We start from the raw sequence: 22916 nt of genomic DNA, 5'->3' as shown, positions 1-22916 counted from the left end.
TGTACGATCTAACTATTCGGAGTATTTCTGAATTTCAGACATTGTAATGAGAACTAGGACTCGTTGGTTCGTTCAACCATGAACCATGATAGAAAATGTATTTACAAAGTAATTCTATACTTAAGTTAATATTTGTGTTTGTGTTTAAGATTATTAGACTTGGTCTTTTTGGTTCCTCTTCTTTTTTATAGGGTACTATTTTTTCTTTCTTATTGGATAATGACTTCTTTCTTAATGTGTATCGTGATTTTGTTATTGTTCCAAATCACTTTCACATATATTTTTTTTACTAAAGATAGGAGACTCGAACCTGTAATCTTTTAAATGAGTATGGAGAGACTATGCCATTTAAACTATAATTCATTAGCCACATATTATTACCTATTAGGCATTAATTTAGATGTATATGATGCTCTTTTCTTTTTAAAGCATTTAAATTAAGATTAATACTCAAATTTGTCTTTAAAAGATTGTCTATTTTTTAAATTAATTTTTAATAATTTTTTTAGTCATATTAAATTATTAATCATTGGAAGATAAAGCGTAAGTCAAATTGATGATCATTTCAATTCGTTAAATAAATAATAATATATTACGTTAAGTACCGCATAGTACGATGGTGTAGTAGATTAATGCTAATATTTATGTTCTCAAGTCTTTATTCTTATGTCGGAATATTTATATTATTTGAATGTCAAAATCGATGAGTTTGGAATAAATATTTTTTGAATTATTATATTTTATAATATTTTATACTATTAGGACCAAAATTAAAAATAGTATTTATTATATCACATAAAGTACTAGGTGCATTTATTTTTCAAAAAACAAAACTCACAAATTCAAAAAAAAAAACATATGACATACTTACTATTAATAAAGTACCAGGTGCACTCATTAATATCTATTATAAAATGTATAATGTTACAGATTTAAGTCTTTTTATTAATCAAGTCTAACTAATAATAAAATTGGTCTAATATAACAGAAATCAGTTATAAGTAACGTACATTATTCTAAATATTTTTATTTAATTTAGTTAGATTTGGTTCATAAAAAAACTTAAACGTGTAATATTTTTTCCATATCCTCTTTGTATTTGGCTTATCCATGCTTCTATGCATTTTTTATATGCATCTTCATCTCCACGACATCGTTCCCTGCACCATTCTATATATCGATTTAGCCTTTTGCAAGACTCTCTGCATCTTTGTCGTCTATTTCTTGATTTTCTCCATGATCTACTGTTATAGGTGTAACACCCTACCACACTAAGCTTTACGCTTAAGTCGTAAAACGAAGGTGGTGAGGTATTACGACCTCTAAAATAAAATGAATACATATAATAGCAGAAGAATTATAGTATGCTAGGAGCCTTGAAGAAAAGGGGGAAATAAAAACCGCACAATAAAGGCGCTACGCTCAAGGAACGAGTTAGCTTACGTGCTAAGAAAACCATAACTATTTAACACAAGATAACAGAAGTGGGAATAGAGTGCCAAAGATACATAATATCAAGCTCCTAACTCAGCCTGCGAAGTCAAGACTGGCCGGAGAATATTTACACATATATACATATATATCCAAAACCCAAAAGTACATATATACAATCCTGCCTCTCCATAAACCTCTAAGAGGATCAAAAAGAATAAGTCATGCGGAGAGAAAGCTAAGTACATATATATACATCATATCATAACAAAATATCCCAGTAACCACTCCGCCTCAAGAGTCCAGACGCCTAACGAGATGCCTCTCGACCTGCATCTGAAAAACAACAACATAGTATGGAATGAGAACCGGAGGTTCTCAGTATGGTAAAGGTGCCCGCATAGTTAATATAAAAGGTCTCGGGAAAGCCAGAGGCATTCCTAAAACTTCGACACTCAGAATCATTCTTAAGGATAATAAACTAAACCAAAAGTTAGGTAAGCTATCTAAGGTATTCTAATTCTGAATCTAACTTTAACCTAATAATTCACGTTCTGTCTCCTCTAATCCTCCAAATCATTGGTGGAACAATCCTCTCTCCTCACACCTTCGTCAGGAGGAATTTCCCAAAAACATACACATACAATTCAAGCAAAGAAAACACAGATAGAGAAGCATTTACAGCAAGTAGAACAAGTAGCAGATAAGTAGAATTTAACAGTTAAACAAACTAAAGCAATGCACACCCAAACAAAGCAAACAAATGCATATGATGTATGCCTGTCCTATGGCTGATGAGTCTCATCTGTCGGTTATACAGCCAACCCGACAAGTCCTGGTAGTTAACCATTGGACAGTCCCTCTGTGCGCGCATCCCCAAGCTCAATAATATTCCATGGAGTCAAACTCCAAGCTCAAATATAATATTCCATGGAGTCACACTCCAAGCTCAATAGTATAGTATTCCATGGAGTTAAACTCCAAGCTCAATAATATTCAATATTCATATTTATGCATGCCCATGGGGGAATCCGGGGAGTTAAAGTGCCCGGTCACATCTTGCGACAGAGGGTCAATAAATAGTCTCAAATGCACAAGCCACATAATAATCTCTTTCTTTTTAAAATACCACCTCAAATCAAACTCCAATTCTTAAAGAAATTTTGGCATTATCTCCTCTAAGACTCAAATTTCTGCCACCCTTCAAGGGTCCCAACTATCAAACCAAACACCTCTCAGTCACTCAAATCATTTCCAGTAACAAATTATTTCATAATCAAACAAATACCAATATTAAATCTTTTTCCAAACCGACCAACTTCAACAGCAAATTATTGACAACAGCTAAACCTCACATTTTATACCATATACACAAACCATCAATTATACATTCAGTTCATTCCTATCTTAAGGTCTTCTAGCCTAAGTTTTCACGTGACATTAAATGTTAACTACGAGAAACCAAAACCATACCTTCGTACGGAATCAAAATATTCGAAGCTCCGGAGAAGCTTTCTGACTGAGCTATCGAAGAAAAAAAATGTCCAGAATCGTCTATGCCTCCTAAAATTTCCGTTGGCCAAACCCAAAGAAAAGATGAGCTATGTCACTGTCAATTTCCACTAATCAAAAATGGTGCCAACGTGTAGAAGAAGAGGTTACGAATACTCTTACCGGATTAGATTTTTGATTGGAGTTACGGATTGTAAGAAATCGAAACCGAAAGATTAGAAGAGGTTTACGTTCTTACGCTTCTCTCTCTCGGTCACTCTTCTCTCTCGTCTCTCATTCCTTTGTTTTCTGTATGTATATATTATATGTATGGCGGCGTAAATATAATAATGGTAATAAAGTAAAGGTTACTTATTCTTTCATATGATACTATTATATATAGAGCTAGCTAATGATATAATAAAGCTAACAATTCTCATAACTATTTATTACATATATGTATACGTATAGAAAGGCTTTCCATTAGCTAAATTGCTGCCGCCTTGCGTACATGCCTAATAATAATAATAATAATAATAATAATAATAATAATAATAATAATAATAATAATATGATTAATGTAATAATATATATATATGCAATGTAATCCATAATTGAAGCCGCCTTTTATTTCCATGCTTTATGATTAGTAATAATAATAATACTAACAATAGTAATGATAATTATGCTGTAATAATAATAATAAGCGTAATAGTAATAATAATAATACAATTATAGCAATAATATATATAAAGCTAAAAGTATATAAGTTATTAATATAAATGATATTAGTAATTTAAGGATAAAAGATATTTGGTGAAATATTAGCAAAGCTAAGCTCACCAAAGAGTACCGATATTTATTCATATAATTAAGTATCAAACTCGATAATAATATTATAATCTAAACTCTATTTTTAAATAATTAAAATATCAATTATTCAAATTAAAATATACATATAAGTTTTATTATTTATAAATTACTGGAATTATAGTCTTAATTATGTAAAATATTTCATCATAAAATATTTATATATATAAGAACATGAATTTGATTGAATTCAAATAGTTATAAAATTAGTTCAATTTGATAATAAAATAATTTTTTTTTTCTAAAATAAGGAATTCTAATTTTATAAAATAAATTATAACTTATTTATATTTATATTTTTAAAACTGAGGGTCACTACATTCTACCCACCTTACAAAATTTTTCGCCCTCGAAAATTGATATAAAATAGAAAAGATTCATACTGACGTAATTTCCCTTCTTAAACATGTCAAAGAAAAACAGAAAGATTTGACATGCTTAGTTTGCAAATCCAGGATATTCTTGTAGCTTAAAAGTCTACGTAAAGCAGAAGATACAAGATAGATTCGACGCAGAAAGGTTATAAGGCAGGTTGGTATTAGAACGACGGGTTTATCGCTTCTAATACTCGCTTTATCTAGCTCCTAAGTTCTGCTGATTCTAATGGTGCCATCATACGTAATACTATCGAAAATGGTTCAGCCTCTGACACTAAATCTATCACAACTTACTTTTTCTCTCGACACCTAACTGGTTATCAAAGAGATATTTCTATCGGCCTAAATTCCTAGTCCGTATTCAAGTCCAAAACTACGTCCAGTCTTTCCAGTCCTAAACTTCCATATCCGGTTATGTAACCTAAACGAAAGCGAGGTCCTAGCTCTACACAGAACAAATTTGTCCTACGCATTCTGTATCATACTTACCTCGATCCTGTCGTGGCCAACTCGCATCTGCGGCTCTCCCACGCGAACAATCTCTAGACATGTGTCCCGGTGCTCCACATCGAAAGCACATGCCCAGTCCGTACCTGCGTGGCTCCTCTGGAGTAGTCTCACCAAAGCCTTCCTGTAGCAGTGTCCACTTCATGGAGCAATCCTCTGCGAGCTGGCTCTTCTTAACCAACTCAGTGAAATTTGTTAACTTTTGTGGATACACATAATTAAAGATATCTCTCCTTAGTCCTTTCTCATACTGAGCACACTTCCATTCCTCACAATCAGCTGGATTTCCTTGACAAGTTTTTGAGAAACGGCACAGGTTGTCGAATTCACGGGTATAGTCGGCAACGGACATATCCTTTTGCTTCAGCTGCATTAACTCCAATTCCTTTGCAATGCGAAACGCATGCAAGAAATATCTCCCATAAAACTCTGTCTTGAATCCATGCCAAGAGACATCCGTTAACTCCACCTGCAAGGTATGACACAATTCTTGCCACCAATTCTGAGCATCTCCTTCCAACATATGAGTCACTATCTCTACTGACTGTACTTCAGGAACATGCTGAGTGTACAAAAACCTCTCCACTTCTCGAAACCACTGATCAGCCTCCAGGGCATTGGCGTTTCCGTTAAACCGAGGTGGACCACTCTTGAGGAAGTCAGTAAGGGTCATAGACCTATAGTATCGACTTACGTTACTTGTACTAGCACTAGGGTTTCCACCTGGACGTCCTTGCATTGGTTCAACCACGGGATTTCCTCTCTGAACACCTCGTTCGGATCCACGAGACGACATTTGGTCCCTGTTCACACCAAACAAGTGATATTAAGTTGATCAGTCTCAATATCGCAAGTTTAATGTTTCAAGTTCCAGATGCATGCTCATGAACATTTATGCCACATATATCAATCAGATATCCTAATAGCACATACACACACCCAGAGTATGCCCAGAAGCATAATCAGTCCATCCCTCAGGCTCTATAGGAACGAACTGCTCTGATACCATAATGTAACACCCTACCACACTAAGCTTTACGCTTAAGTCGTAAAACGAAGGTGGTGAGGTATTACGACCTCTAAAATAAAATGAATACATATAATAGCAGAAGAATTATAGTATGCTAGGAGCCTTGAAGAAAAGGGGGAAATAAAAACCGCACAATAAAGGCGCTACGCTCAAGGAACGAGTTAGCTTACGTGCTAAGAAAACCATAACTATTTAACACAAGATAACAGAAGTGGGAATAGAGTGCCAAAGATACATAATATCAAGCTCCTAACTCAGCCTGCGAAGTCAAGACTGGCCGGAGAATATTTACACATATATACATATATATCCAAAACCCAAAAGTACATATATACAATCCTGCCTCTCCATAAACCTCTAAGAGGATCAAAAAGAATAAGTCATGCGGAGAGAAAGCTAAGTACATATATATACATCATATCATAACAAAATATCCCAGTAACCACTCCGCCTCAAGAGTCCAGACGCCTAACGAGATGCCTCTCGACCTGCATCTGAAAAACAACAACATAGTATGGAATGAGAACCGGAGGTTCTCAGTATGGTAAAGGTGCCCGCATAGTTAATATAAAAGGTCTCGGGAAAGCCAGAGGCATTCCTAAAACTTCGACACTCAGAATCATTCTTAAGGATAATAAACTAAACCAAAAGTTAGGTAAGCTATCTAAGGTATTCTAATTCTGAATCTAACTTTAACCTAATAATTCACGTTCTGTCTCCTCTAATCCTCCAAATCATTGGTGGAACAATCCTCTCTCCTCACACCTTCGTCAGGAGGAATTTCCCAAAAACATACACATACAATTCAAGCAAAGAAAACACAGATAGAGAAGCATTTACAGCAAGTAGAACAAGTAGCAGATAAGTAGAATTTAACAGTTAAACAAACTAAAGCAATGCACACCCAAACAAAGCAAACAAATGCATATGATGTATGCCTGTCCTATGGCTGATGAGTCTCATCTGTCGGTTATACAGCCAACCCGACAAGTCCTGGTAGTTAACCATTGGACAGTCCCTCTGTGCGCGCATCCCCAAGCTCAATAATATTCCATGGAGTCAAACTCCAAGCTCAAATATAATATTCCATGGAGTCACACTCCAAGCTCAATAGTATAGTATTCCATGGAGTTAAACTCCAAGCTCAATAATATTCAATATTCATATTTATGCATGCCCATGGGGGAATCCGGGGAGTTAAAGTGCCCGGTCACATCTTGCGACAGAGGGTCAATAAATAGTCTCAAATGCACAAGCCACATAATAATCTCTTTCTTTTTAAAATACCACCTCAAATCAAACTCCAATTCTTAAAGAAATTTTGGCATTATCTCCTCTAAGACTCAAATTTCTGCCACCCTTCAAGGGTCCCAACTATCAAACCAAACACCTCTCAGTCACTCAAATCATTTCCAGTAACAAATTATTTCATAATCAAACAAATACCAATATTAAATCTTTTTCCAAACCGACCAACTTCAACAGCAAATTATTGACAACAGCTAAACCTCACATTTTATACCATATACACAAACCATCAATTATACATTCAGTTCATTCCTATCTTAAGGTCTTCTAGCCTAAGTTTTCACGTGACATTAAATGTTAACTACGAGAAACCAAAACCATACCTTCGTACGGAATCAAAATATTCGAAGCTCCGGAGAAGCTTTCTGACTGAGCTATCGAAGAAAAAAAATGTCCAGAATCGTCTATGCCTCCTAAAATTTCCGTTGGCCAAACCCAAAGAAAAGATGAGCTATGTCACTGTCAATTTCCACTAATCAAAAATGGTGCCAACGTGTAGAAGAAGAGGTTACGAATACTCTTACCGGATTAGATTTTTGATTGGAGTTACGGATTGTAAGAAATCGAAACCGAAAGATTAGAAGAGGTTTACGTTCTTACGCTTCTCTCTCTCGGTCACTCTTCTCTCTCGTCTCTCATTCCTTTGTTTTCTGTATGTATATATTATATGTATGGCGGCGTAAATATAATAATGGTAATAAAGTAAAGGTTACTTATTCTTTCATATGATACTATTATATATAGAGCTAGCTAATGATATAATAAAGCTAACAATTCTCATAACTATTTATTACATATATGTATACGTATAGAAAGGCTTTCCATTAGCTAAATTGCTGCCGCCTTGCGTACATGCCTAATAATAATAATAATAATAATAATAATAATAATAATAATAATAATAATAATATGATTAATGTAATAATATATATATATGCAATGTAATCCATAATTGAAGCCGCCTTTTATTTCCATGCTTTATGATTAGTAATAATAATAATACTAACAATAGTAATGATAATTATGCTGTAATAATAATAATAAGCGTAATAGTAATAATAATAATACAATTATAGCAATAATATATATAAAGCTGAAAGTATATAAGTTATTAATATAAATGATATTAGTAATTTAAGGATAAAAGATATTTGGTGAAATATTAGCAAAGCTAAGCTCACCAAAGAGTACCGATATTTATTCATATAATTAAGTATCAAACTCGATAATAATATTATAATCTAAACTCTATTTTTAAATAATTAAAATATCAATTATTCAAATTAAAATATACATATAAGTTTTATTATTTATAAATTACTGGAATTATAGTCTTAATTATGTAAAATATTTCATCATAAAATATTTATATATATAAGAACATGAATTTGATTGAATTCAAATAGTTATAAAATTAGTTCAATTTGATAATAAAATAATTTTTTTTTTCTAAAATAAGGAATTCTAATTTTATAAAATAAATTATAACTTATTTATATTTATATTTTTAAAACTGAGGGTCACTACAATAGGCTTCGTTGCATTTTCTATAACACGAGTTAAGATCGTAGGCATCATCAATACTTGGAATCCACATTTTTTCATCATCACGAACAAAGCCATCAAATTCAACATTAACATAACAAATAATTGTTCCAATTATTAATATTATTAGTGCATAAAACACACGGTGTTTAATCATCTCTCTTTGTAATTATAAGTTTATGATAAATGAAACTAGACTTTGTATAATCTAAAATCATTATTAATATTATTAGTATTACTATATATATATATATATGCAATATGATTCTCGAATTAATTATTAAAATATTCTTTCATTAGTTTGTGTCTCTTCCCTATTTTAAGAGTAATAAATCCCCAATAAAAATGAAATAATATAAAAAGTCTATACTTTAGTGGAGTATTATTTTAGAATTCTTTATTATTATTTCAATTTTGTTTAATCCCTTCTTGAATTCAATAAAGTAATTATAAATCGTCATCAAATTACTTGACCCAAAATATGTCGAAAAGATTACAAATACTTTTAAAAAGTTAAAAATATATTATCAATGTTGATGAGTATATATATATAGAGGATAAAAGAAAATCTATTTTTAATTATTTAGATATATTTTGTTTTTAACAATTTTTAATTATATCAGAATATTTATATTATTTGAATGCCAAATCCGACGAGTTTAAAATAAATATTTCCTGAATTATTATAACCAAAATTAAAAGTAGTATTCATCCCATCAAGTACTACTGTACTAGGCGCATTTATTTTTTAAAAAACAAAACTCACAAAAATTCAAAAAAATAAAATAAAACATCTTAAATAAAAAATACTTACCATTAATAAAGTACTAGCTAGGTGCACTCATCAATATATTTTCTATAATTTTCTATCTCTCTCTCTGAGGTGGATTTCTTTTTAAAAATCGAGCCCATTGTTTTATGCATTTCTTATATGCAACTTTATCCCTACCACAGCGCGTCCTGCACCATTTTATAGCATCATTTAGTCTTTTACAATTCTTTCTGCATCTATTCAATCTATTTCTTGATTGTTTCGATAACATGTTATAGCCTTCGTTGCATTTTTTTAAACACAAGACAACGTTGTAGGGATTATCTAAAACGAGCTCAATCATTATGTGCTTATTGAATGAGCCACATTTATATAGACTATTAGATTTTATTAGATAAAAATCAAAGGCTAATATAAAATAAGAGCATTGATAGACTCTAATAAATATAGAATATCCTAGTACATAAATAAATACTTTAAATAGCAATACTTTAATACACAATACTTTAAATAGCAACAAAATCTTTTATTCTTAAATAACTAAATATAAAATATATAAATATAAAATAAATGAGTATTTTTTATTTAATAAAATTAATTATTATGCAAAACTTTTTTATAATATTAAAAAATTATATTAAAATAATATTTTAAATAGTAACATAAAACTATAAAATCATTAAAATTTATTTTATATTACTTGATAAATAATTAGATTATTATATTTAAAATTTATTAACTAACTACTTTTATTAAAGATATTATTATATAATATAATTTTTTATAAAAATATTTTTAAAAAATAATTTATTTAAAATGTTATATATAATACATGAAAATATTATTTTTTTATTTTTTTAATTTTTTAAAAAAACAAAATAAATAATATAATTTTAAATACATACCTAAATAAAAAAGTTAATATTTTCATGTATTATATATAACGTTTTAAATAAATTTTACTTTTACAAATATTTTGATAAAAAATTATATTATATAATAATATATTTAACAAAGTAATTAGTTAATAAATTTTAAATATAATAAACTAATTATTTGTCAAGTAATATAAAATAAACTTTATTTATTTTATATTTTTATGTTGTAGTTTAAAATATCATTTTAATATTATAAAAAAAATTTGTATATAATAATTAATCTTAATGACTAAAAAAAACTTATATTTTTTGTATTTATATTTTATATTTTTTAAAATAAAATTTTTTTATCTTATATAATAAAATAAGTGATAATCTTCTTATATATATATATATATATATATATATATATATATATATATATATATATATATATATATATTAGGGGTGGTAAAACCGGTCGAATTCGTCGGGCCGACCCGCCGAACTCGCTAAAAAATGTGGGTTGGGTTAGAATTTGAAACCTGTCAAATTAAAAAAATTCGCTAAATTATGTATATATGTTCTAACTTCTAATTATGTGACTTTATTTATTTTATTTTATAATTTCGTATATATGTTCAAATTATGTGACTTATTTTTTAAAATAAAGATGGTTCTATTGACAAATATTATTTTAAGCAAATTTATTGAAGTTAAAAATTTTAAAAATAATAATAAAAAATTATATTATAATTTGACTATTTTTTATTTGTAATTAATTGTTTAATTATTATTTTTTAGTTAATTTTAATTAATTTTATTTAAAAAAAAAACAAAGTCAAACGACTAACATTTTGTACCAACTTTAGTTGGCGGGACGGGCTGGTCCGTCCCGCTTAAGGTGCAGGCCTAGGTGAGGCGGGGCGGGTTGGGGCGAGCCGGCCCGCATTGCCACCCCTAATATATATATATATATATATATATATATATATATATATATATATATAGGGGTGGCAAGCGGGGAAGCCCGCCCCGTCCCGCCCCGCCTCGTGAGGCGGTCCAAAAATCCTAACCCTCCCCGCCTAACGGCAGGTATAGCCCGTCAAATATCTTCTTTTTTTTTTTTACTTTTAACTATTAAATAATATATATAAAGGCATAAAAAAATCTGTCCTATTTTTTACTTTTAACTATTATAATTTCTAAAAGTTATAAACAAATTATAATTTTGTTATTCACAAATATTAAAGTCTTTGTAATTATAAATATCTAATAAATATAAATATAAACCAAGTTTTCATCCAAAACATAATTATAAATATTGTTCCCAAAGCAAAATAAACATAATCTAAAACATAATTATAAATATTGTCTCTAAAACAAAATAAATATAATCCAAAACACACAATTTTCATCTTCATTCTCTTGTAAGTTAGGTTGGGAAAAATTGGGTTTTGGCAAAAAAAATTGTAAAAATACTTCTTGCTAAAAATAATAAGCCCGACCCGTCCCGCCAAAATCCGTGGTTTAAGCGGTGCGAGTTAGGCGGTCCCAATTTTTCAGCCCAACCCGTTTTTTTTGGCGGGTTACGCGGGCCGACCCGGCGGATTTAGCCCCGTTTGCCACCCCTATATATATATATATATATATATATATATATATATATATATATTATTTAGTAATTTTTTTATATATTAAATAATTATAATTATATAATAACATTAAAATCAGAAAACATATTAAATCTATTAAAGTATAACTATTTAAAATATCATTTTTATATAATCTTTTAATATTATAAAAAAATTATGCATAAAAATTTTGTGGGTTTGGCAAATTTTTTTAATTTGACCGGTTTCAAATCTTAGTCCGATCCACCTTTTTTAACGAGTTTGGTGGGTCGGCCCGACAGACTCGACCCATTTTGCCACCCCTAACATATATTAAGAAAATTATCACATATTTTACTATATAAAGGTAGAAACTTTTTGTTCTAAAAAATATAAATTAAATAAATACAAAAAATATAATTTTTTTATTCATTAAGATTAATTATTATGCAAATTTTTTATAATATTAAAATAATATTTTAAGCTATAATATAAAAACATAAAATAATTAAAATTTATTTTATATTACTTGACAAATAATTAGATTATTATATTTAAAATTTATTAACTAATTATTTTATTAAATATATTATTATATTATATAATTTTTTATCAAAATATTTGTAAAAGTAAAATTTATTTAAAAAGTTATATAAAATACATGAAAATATTAACTTTTTTATTTAGGTATGTATTTAAAATTATATTATTTATTATTTTTTTAAAAAATTAAAAAAAATAAAAAAGTTAATATTTTCATGTATTATATATAATATTTTAAATAAATTATATTTTTAAAATATTTTTATAAAAAATTATATTATATAATAATATATTTAATAAACTTAGTTAGTTAATAAATTTTAAATAAATAATCTAATTATTTGTGAAATAATATAAAATAAAATTTTAATTATTTTATATTTTTATGTTAGTTATAGTTTAAAATATTATTTTAATATAATTTTTTAATATTATAAATTTTTTTTGCAATAATTAATTTTAACAAATAAAAAATACTCATATATTTTATATTTAATTATTTAAGAATAAAAGATTTTGTTGCCGTTTAAAGTATTGTGTATTAAAGTATTACCATTTAAAGCATTTATTTATGTAGTCACCAAAAAAGCATTTATTTATGTATTAGAATATTCTATATTTATTAGAGTCCATCAATGTTCTTGTTTTATATTCGCCTTTGATTTTCATCTAATAAAATCTAATGACCTATATAAATGTGGCTCATTCAATAAGCACATAATGGTTGAGCTCGTTTTAGACATACCCAACATTGTAGGCATCATAAATACTTGGATACCACGCTCTTATATTTATTCATTTTATTTAAAATTGCGGATTACATATTTATTCATTTTATTTATATTTCTTATATTTAAAATTTTTTAATATAATTAGTGTCTTTTTAATAGAATTTAATATTTTTTCCGTTGTTTTAATATTTTGTCAGTTTTGTATCCTCTAATTCACTCAATTTCACTTATTAACATCATAATTTTATCACGAAATCAAAAAATACTCTTTTAATCACTCTATATGATGGTTATAATAGTTTAGGAGACTTTTATACTTTTTATTATATTAAGTTAAAATAAAAAAATAATTCTGTTACATATCCAAGTATTATTGTCATCTACGTTCAACCAAGTAGATTCAACGCCAACAAAAATTACTTTCATTAAAAAAGCGTAATTATACACGCGGGAAAGTTCTTTGTCGCGCGCGTGTTTTTTCTTCATCGTCATTCTTTTGTTGCTGCATTTTTTTTCTTTTTTCTACTCCTCTCCTTGGTGATTTTGCAGCATTATGAGTTTCTTCTTTTTCTTTGTTTGATTTTTTTTCTTTTTTTTTGGCTGTATTCTTCTCAAGAGAGTGAAACAAGAAAAATGATAACAAAATGAAATAAGAAGAAGATGAAGAAGTAGTAGAAGATGAGGAGAAATAGTTTTGAATTGTGCATAACAATAAAACCAAATGCACCTTAATTCACTCATAAATGAACCGAAATTACAACCAGAATGAACCAAAAGTTAAATTCTGAATAAACCGAAATTATTTAATGATGACAATATACAAACAAACTCGTTTCAAAATAAGCACAGACTAAGTGCTCCTTATTTAAATTCAGAATGAACCGAAATTACTTAATGATTGTGTTCGAAAACAAGCATACAAACAAAATTGAATCATGAACAAAAACACATCCAAATCCATCAAGTGATTTTACAGTTCTTCTTCTTTATGTGATTTTTTCATGTTTTTATTATTGTTAAGAGGGTAAAACAAGAAGAGTTATGAGAAGAAAAAACAAGAAGGAGAAGATGAACAAGACTACAAGAAGAAGAATATGATGAAGAGTTTTGAGGAATTTTTTATTTTTGTTTCTTTTTTTGTCTGATTTATTTTTTCTTTTTCTTGGTTTTATTTTTCTCAAGAGAGGATGTGAAGAGGAAGAGTTTTGAATTGTATAGAATAACGAGACCAAATGCACCTTAATTCACTCAGAAATGAACCGAAATTACATTTATAATGAACCAAAAATTAAATTTCGAATGAACCGAAATTATTTAATGATGATGATACATAAATAAACTCGTTTCAAAACAAACTCATACCAAGTGCACTTTATTTAAATAATCCAGTATGAACCGAAATTACTTAATGATTGTGTTAAAAAACAAGTATACAAACAAAATTGAATGATCATAATTACTCAGAAATGAACCAAAAATTACATCCAAAATGAATCAAAAATTAAATTCCAAATGAACCAAAATTACTTAACGATGATGATACACAAACGAACAAACTCGTTTCAAATTAACAAGCATAGAAATCAGACCGTCCGATTTGTGTTTAAAAAAAATTAAAAAAAATTTAAGGTACAGAAATCGGACCTTCCGATTTGTGTACTTTCACATATTTAAAAAACACCAAAAATTATAATGTTAAAGTATATCACCACTTCTACTTCCATAAAAAAAAAAAAATTAGCCATATTTTGAGGTATTTACAAATTCCCATACTACATCTCTACTTATTCAATTTATTACATATCAACCCTTTTTAAATTTTAATTATAATAATATCTTTTCAAGTTCTAACAAAATTTAATATTTCTCCTCCAATATTTTTTTATATAGTTAAATTTTTTGTTGCGTAATTATTTCAATTTCACTATAACTCCAACACGGTTGCTGCGACCCGTCGTCGTTCTATCCACCAACTAATTATGTCTAGATATAAATTAACATATTACTGGCAACAACAAATTATAATGTTTTATAATCATTGTTAATATGTTTTAATTATTGTACGATCTAACAACCATGAACCATGATAGAAAATGTATTTACAAAGTACTTCTATACTTAGTTAATATTTATGTTTGTGTTTAAGATTATTAGACTTGGTCTTTTTTATTGGTTCCCCTTCTCTTTTATAGGATACTATTTTTCTTTTCCTTATTGGACTAATGACTTCTTTCTCTGTCATGGTTCAAAATCACTTTCACATATTATTACCTATTAGGCATTATTTTAGATGTATATAATGCCCTTTTCCTTTCAAAGCATTTAAATTAGGATTAATAGTTAAATTTGTCTTTGAAAAATTATTTATTTTTTAAATTAATTTTTAAATAATCTTTTAGTCATATTAAATTATTAATCATTAAAAAATAAAACATAAATCAAATTAATAATTATTTCAATTCATTAATTAAATAATAACATATTACATTAAATATCATATAATATAATGACGTAATAGGTTAATGTCAATATTTAAGTTCTCAAATCTTTATTCTTATGTCGGAATATTTATATTATTTGAATGTCAAAATCGATGAGTTTAGAATAAATATTTTTTAAATTATTATATTTTATAATATTTTATACTTTTAGGACCAAATTTAAAAGTAGTATTTATCATATTAAATAAAAATAAAACATATTAAATACTTACTATTAATAAAGTACTAGATGCACTCATCAATATTTATTGTAAAATATATAACGTTACACATTTAAGTTTTTTTATTAATCAAGTTTAACTAATAATAAAGTTGGTTTAATATAACAAAAATCAGTTATAAGCAACGTACATTATTCTAAATATTCTTATTTAACTTGATTAGACTTGATTTATAAAAAGACTTTAATATTCAATATTTTTCGCATATCCTCTATGTATTTGGCTTATCCATGCTTCTATGCATTTTTTATATGCATCTTCGTCCCCACGACATTGCTTCTTGCACCATTCTATACACCAATTTAAGCTTTTGCAAATCTCTCTGCATCTTTGTCGTATACTTCTTAATTTTTTTGATAATCTGGTGTTATAGGCTTCCTTGCATTTTCTGTAACACGAGTTAAGATCGTAGGCATCATCAACACTTGGAATATACTTTTTCCTATCATCACGAACAAAGCCATCAAATTCAACATTAACATAAATCATTTTTCCAATTATCAATATTATTATTAGTGCATAAAGTACACCATGTTTAGTCATCTTTTTTTTTGTAATTACAAGTTTATGATAAATGAAATTAGGCTTTATATAATCTAAAATCATTTATTGTTAATATTATTAATATTATTATATGCCGTATGATTCTCGAATTAATTATTAAAATATTCTTTAACTGGATTGTGTCCCTTCCCTATCTTAAGAGTAGTAAATAGCTAATGTAAACGAAATAAAAAAGTCTTTACTTTAGTGCGTGGAATATTATCTTAGAATTCTTTATTATTATTTTAATTTTGTTTAACTCCTTTTTGAATTCAATAAATTAATTATAAAGGGTCATCAAATTACTTGACCCAAAATATAGTCGAAAAGATTGCGAATTGTAACACTTTCATTATCAGAAGTCACACTTTCAGCTGTGCTATTCTGATAGTAAGAAGTATTACAACTACTTTACATACTAAATATTAAAATAGGAGCCTGTGACTCGATACTGTATCGCTGACTTCTCGTAAATCGGAAATAAATACTTCATCTTAAAAAAAATACAAGCAGGCATAGATTCATATACAAGATTCCTTACATAATATCTCACAATATAATATACATATAAAACATACAACTCATATCTCTCTTACAAACTTGTAATAAAAAAGACGAAGGAAGAAAATAATCTAATTAATACAATAACATATAAACCAAACGCAGTATAACTCTTCATAATGCTTCATCCGGTTCTTGAAAAGGAAAAGCTGTAGGGGGTGAGAATCTAACCACATGGTCTCATCACGGAGTTTCAAAGTTGTCATAAGAAGATATTTAATAAGAAAACTATTTTCAAACTCAGTAATTATCATTGCCTTATGAATCTTTTAAAAACCAATAGGTAATCGTTCAAAACTTTTTCAAAAAAACAATGTTTAATCTTTCAGAAATCCGAAACGTTTCCTTTCTTATAGGAAAATCTCAATTAGAAACCAATCACGCAATCAAACAACACAATCATTAATCCAGTACCAAAGTTCATTCTCAAATGTAACACGCCAGGACAAACACAAGCAAGTCAAACAAGGAAAGCACAGGTTTAGGTAGTAGTTACAGCAAATAGTTCAAGTAGCAGTTAAGAACAGTTTAGCAATTAGGTAAACCAAAACAAGTTCAAACCCAAGCAAAGCATACAAATGCATATGATGCATGCCTGTTGGTGTGGAATTTGTAACCCACAAACTAACCGGCAAGTGCACCGGGTCGTACCAAGTAATACCTTACGTGAGTAAGGGTTGATCCCACGAGGATTGATGGATTAAGCAACAATAGTGTTTGATAGAATTAGTTAGACAAACAGAAAAGAGTGTTTTGGTATTCAAAAAGCACTAAACAGTAAATTAAGAATTTCAGAAAGCAAGCAGCAATGAGTTGTGAAATATATATGGAAAAACAGTTAAGGCTTCAGAGTTTTCTATTTTCTGGATTGACTTTTCTTATTAACTAATTTTAATCATGTAAGATTTAATTCATGGCAAATTATTTGTGACTAGACCCTAATTCCTTAGACCTTCCTAGTCTCCTCTAAAATTCATCAACTGCCAATTTCTTGGTCAATTAATTCCAATTAGAGGGTGATGATCAAATTCTAGTTTAAATGCCACAAGAATCCTAATTATCCAAAAAAAGGGATTATATGTCACGTATCCTGTTAAATACAAACAATTAATAATTCAGGATAATATGTTTCAAGCTATTGTTCAAGTAAAGAGATTTTCCAAGTTATACAAGAACTCAATCAGATCATGGATCATACTTCCGTTTCACCCAAATTCATAAAATGAAGAACAAAAATAATTATTAAATATAAATCAAAATATGAATTAAAATAGAAAAATAATAGTATCAATCCATACAATAGACAGAGCTCCTAACATTAACAGTGGAGGTTTAGTTGCTCATGGTTCAGAAAAAAAATAAGGATTCAGGTCAAATGTACTGAATTTCAATCTCATGGGATTAGGTAGAAATCTCCCTTTTATAACTAATCCTAATAAATTTAAAATCTAATTTTTAAAATTAAAATTAAAATAATATCTTTTCCTAAAATCATATTTGAATATAAATTTGAATTAATTAACAAGTCTTGAGCTGATAGGTGGGGACCACTTACTTTGTCCATTCTGCAGCTTCTAATATGTGTTTTTTGTGCTGGAAACTGGGTCAAAACAGCCCAGAAATCGCCCCCAATATTTTTCTGTGCTTTCTGCATGTGGCGCATGTCACGCGTACGTGTCAGTCACGCGTACGCGTCGATGGTCTTTTTCGCGAGTCACGCAGACGCGTCGGTCACGCGTATGCGTCGCTGTGCAAATCTTCAAATCACGCATACGCGTTAGTCACGCGCACGCGTCGCCATGGAAAGCTCCAAATCACGCGCACGCGTCAGTCACGCGTACATGTCGCTCCTCGCTGCCATCTGTTTGGATTCTTATGCTGTAGAAACTCCATCAAATCCAGCCGAATGCTACCTAAAATAAACAGAATTGCAAAAGACTCAAAGTAGCATCCATAGTAGCTAAAATATAATTAATTCTTTATTAAACTCAACAAATTAGATGCAAATTCACTAGGAAAAGATAGGAAAGATGCTCACGCATCACCTGTCCTATGGCTGATGAGGCTCATCTGTCGGTTATCCAGCCAACCCGACAAGTCTAAATTGTCCTTAGACTGTCCTCTAACGTGCATTCCCAAGAGTCCATGCATAGTTTTTTTTCAAATAATCAATATTGCTCAATGGGGGTAACATTCCTGGGAATTTATATAGTGGCCGATTACACTTACATCGTAGGGTCAACAGAGTATCGAGTTTTCAACCTGGTACACGTGGTGGCAAGCCACGACACTTAATCCAGGGAACCTCGTATCTCAGATATATCAAATTCATAAGCCATGTGAATAATTCAAAGTTCACATCTCAATATTCTCAACATCATAATCATTCATCAATCCAAATCTCATTTCCAAGTTCATTTCAAAGCCATATTTTAAAAAAATCATCATCATCCTCCTTTTCATTCTGTTCATTAACAATCTCAATTCCAAAACTTAATTCTTTCTCTAATAGACAAATCAATCATAAACGTATAATGCTTAAAAACAAATATTTTTAATTAATTACATTAAATAAAACTTTCAATTTTATAAAATTTCGGCAGTATCTCTTCTAAAACTCGGACACTGCCACCCTTATTGGGTCCCATCCAAACATTTCTCAAACCTTTTCTCAACCATTTCCAAATCTCAAACATTTTCTAGAGTTGAACCAGTTCCAATATCTAATTATTTTCAAATCAAACCAATTCTACAATAAAACTCTTTTTAAAATCAAATCAGCTCAAATATTAAATCATTCATAAAATCAAACCAACTCACAATCAAACTTCTCCCAGAATCAATTTATTTTCATATCTCAAATTATTTCCAAAATTGATTCATTTATGTTACCAAGTAAACTCTAAAACCAAGAAAATTCACCTTTCTTAATAATCAAGTAAATGACATTTCAAATCGGTTTTTATCCACAACCATTCACCACTTACGCAATCAAGCACCCAATAATTCAGTCCAACAAACCATCACATTCATAAGACAAATATAATCACAGAAATAAATCTTTTTGCATCAATATCTATTTATCACAACTCTGTAATGTAAAATAGATTTTAAGAAAAACTCTACCTCAATTAACCGAGTTCGCACAAATTTATCGTGATAATTCCCTCTCCTTCTAATTCATGGCAGAAGATGCGACTCTCACGCAATTAGAATGGCAATAGCAGCAACCAAAACAGTGGTAGCGGTAATGTTAACCTTCACTGCAGTGACCATGGTTACAGCAAAATAAAAGATTCAGATTAGATAGGAATTAATAGCAATTACAACCCTGGAAATTCAAGACAAAGTAAGGACTAGAATTAAAATCAAAACATGAAAACCATAGCAGTGGTAAAACAGAACATACAGATGGTAGGGGTGTTCGCGGTGCGGTTTGGTTCGGTTTTTGAGGGAAAAGTCATCCGATCCGATCGTCTAATTAAAGTGCGGTTCGGTTTGGTTCGGTTTTTTTGTAAAGGTCATCCGAACCAAACCAAACCAATTAAAATCGGTTTGGTTTGGTTTGGTTTGTTCGGTTTTTTTCAATCAAATAAAAAAAAATTCTACCATACTATTATGCAAAGCCATAACATTGAAATCGACAAACCAAAATACACAATATCTAACAAAGTCTTGATCTAATGAAATTTAACGACAACAGAATTCAAATACGACAATTAAAGAAGTTTAATAGTTCAACAGTCAACACAACTGAAAATAAAAATGAATTGTCATTAAACTGATAGCAAAGTTATAGTGCCTTCTCCAACAAAATAGCTAAACTTCTTAATGCAAACCAACCTGAAATTAAAAAAAAAAAACAGTTACATAATAAGAACAGCAACAAGCAAGCAAGGTAGCAATAAACCAGCAAGGCAGCAATTCAATAAACCAGCAAGGCAGCAATAAACCAGCAAGGCAGCAATTTAATAAACCAGTAAGGCAGCAATCCAGCAATTCAATAAACAGCAACAAAAGAAATTACCAAATAATTCATCAAATCAACAAGGCAGCAACCAGCAATAAATAGCAACCAGCAAATTACCAACAATAAACAGCAACCAGTAAGGTAGCAAGTAGCAAGCCAGCAACAAAACCAACAAAAAAAAACTCATCAAATCAACAATGCACCCACCAGTAAAAATGCACTGTCTCACAAAAAATGCAGGCAATACATAAATACATTGTGCCCACCTAGTTCTCTTGAAACTAAAAGCCGCACCTGAGACATGTGTAGAAAGACCAATTACCTTAGACAAATTGCACCTTCTGTTCATCAGTTATATTGATTCCAAATTCTCTTCTTATATCTTGCCAAAGACCAATACCAGATAATGAAAAACAAATACTAGGAATCAACAACAATGAACAATGAACAACAATGAACAACAATGAACAAATAATTAAGAAAACAGAAGCAGACACACAACAAAATAAAAAATTACTAGCATTCAGCAACAATGAACAATGAACAACAATCAGCAACAATGAACAAATAGATTGAACAGAAATTGAATATAAATAAATCACAAAATCAACTCAAAACTAGCAAAAATAAATTAAACCCAGCAGCTCAGAATCACAGAATCAGAATTATTAATAAATTAAATCACAAAATCAACTCAAAACAAACAACTCAAATTAACAAAATCAATAAACAAGCACAGTAATCATTAGTATTATTAACAAAATTTCAAAACAAGCAAAATAAGTGCAGAAAATGAAAAATCAATTCAGAAACACATAATCACAGAATCAGAGAATCACAGAACTTGAACTAAGCAAAACAAGCAAATTTGAACCCAGCAACTCAGAAGCACAGAATCAGAGTTATTAACAAGAAATTAACAAAACCCTAAACAAATCCAGCAACTCAGAATCATAGAAATTATAATGAACAAAATCAAACCCTAACTATTTCATAATTATAAACCCAATATGTCTAATTGCTTCAGATACATAGAAGGAGAGAAAATCAAACCTGAACTCAAGTGGATGGGAACGAGGAAGAGCACTGGAAGAAGGCCAACCAGTGGCTGCTGTGTTGTGGGTGGCCAGGCCAGAAACGCAGCAGTACTGCTATGGGTGGCCACAAACGGTGTTGCAGGTGGCCAGATCGGTCCTGTTGGTGGCGCTGGGGTGCCACTGGATGGTGCTGGACTGCTGGGTGGTGTAGTGTCTACGACCGTGAGGGTGGTGGTGCTGTCCGCGAGGAGGGGCTGGGAAGAAAGGTCCGGCGGCGCTGGGAGAAAGGCTTCGACGACGCTACGAGGTGGTGGGAGGAAGGGGTTCGCCGGCTGGGGAGGTGCTGCAGAAGATGGGTTCACAGCCGGCCTTGGGTTTCTTCGAGTGAGACTGAGAGTGAGTGCAGAGAGTGAAATTGAGAGAGTGAGAGACTGAGAGTAGAGAGCGGCTAGGTTTATGTTTGGGGGTGGGGGGGTTAGGTTAGGTCACGTTAATTGGGGGTTGGGAGGTTTGGTTTTTAGGGTTTTGTATAAAATCGGTTTGGTTCGGTTCGGTTCGGTTTTTATTATCAGAACCAAAAACCGAACCGAACCGCAATAAAAATAGCAAAATGTGTTTTTTTCGGTTTTTTCGGTTTTCGGTTTGTTCGGTTTTCGGTTTTTTCGGTTCGGTTGGTCGGTTTAGTTCGGTCCGGATCGGTTTTGAACACCCCTAACAGATGGACCAAACCTAAGGGAAAGATCAGACCAGCACTAGGATAACAAAATCAGAACTAGTAGCAGCTTCAACAGTTCCGCGACAACACTAGCATCAATATTCAACCTAATTGTAGCAGAAAATAAAGTAAAAGTAGAGAAGTAGAACGAGTTTAAGGGAGCGAAGGACCTAAAGCAAAATATAGGCAGCAAAGATACCTCTATCATTAACTAACGGCAGCATAGAGTTCAGTGGTGGCCACGGCGGTGTCCGACGGCGGCGCACCACAAAAAAACTCGCGGTGACAAGCAA

The 22916-nt window shown here is 30.1% G+C and overlaps 3 long non-coding RNA genes across 3 annotated transcripts; all 3 read right to left on the bottom strand.

Moving 5' to 3' along the window:
* Positions 1-1485: 1485 nt before the first annotated feature.
* Positions 1486-3269, bottom strand: LOC112720545 (uncharacterized). The gene is made up of 3 exons (XR_003162225.2): positions 3106-3269; positions 2905-2994; positions 1486-1767 (listed from the first exon to the last, which is right to left on the bottom strand). It is a non-coding gene; the product is annotated as an uncharacterized lncRNA (long non-coding RNA).
* A 2649-nt stretch (positions 3270-5918) lies between these two features.
* LOC112720539 (uncharacterized) lies at positions 5919-7702 on the bottom strand. Its single transcript, XR_003162223.2, has 3 exons — positions 7539-7702; positions 7338-7427; positions 5919-6200 (listed from the first exon to the last, which is right to left on the bottom strand). It is a non-coding gene; the product is annotated as an uncharacterized lncRNA (long non-coding RNA).
* A 12815-nt stretch (positions 7703-20517) lies between these two features.
* Positions 20518-22351, bottom strand: LOC140176319 (uncharacterized). Its single transcript, XR_011867335.1, has 2 exons — positions 21925-22351; positions 20518-20744 (listed from the first exon to the last, which is right to left on the bottom strand). It is a non-coding gene; the product is annotated as an uncharacterized lncRNA (long non-coding RNA).
* Between the last annotated feature and the right edge of the window lie 565 nt (positions 22352-22916).

This window comes from Arachis hypogaea, chromosome 2 (assembly GCF_003086295.3).
Source record: "Arachis hypogaea cultivar Tifrunner chromosome 2, arahy.Tifrunner.gnm2.J5K5, whole genome shotgun sequence".
In the NCBI taxonomy this organism is placed as follows: Eukaryota; Viridiplantae; Streptophyta; class Magnoliopsida; order Fabales; family Fabaceae; genus Arachis; species Arachis hypogaea.
The sequence above is the reverse complement of the archived record's forward strand: the minus strand, read 5'-3'. Positions and strand labels throughout refer to the sequence as shown.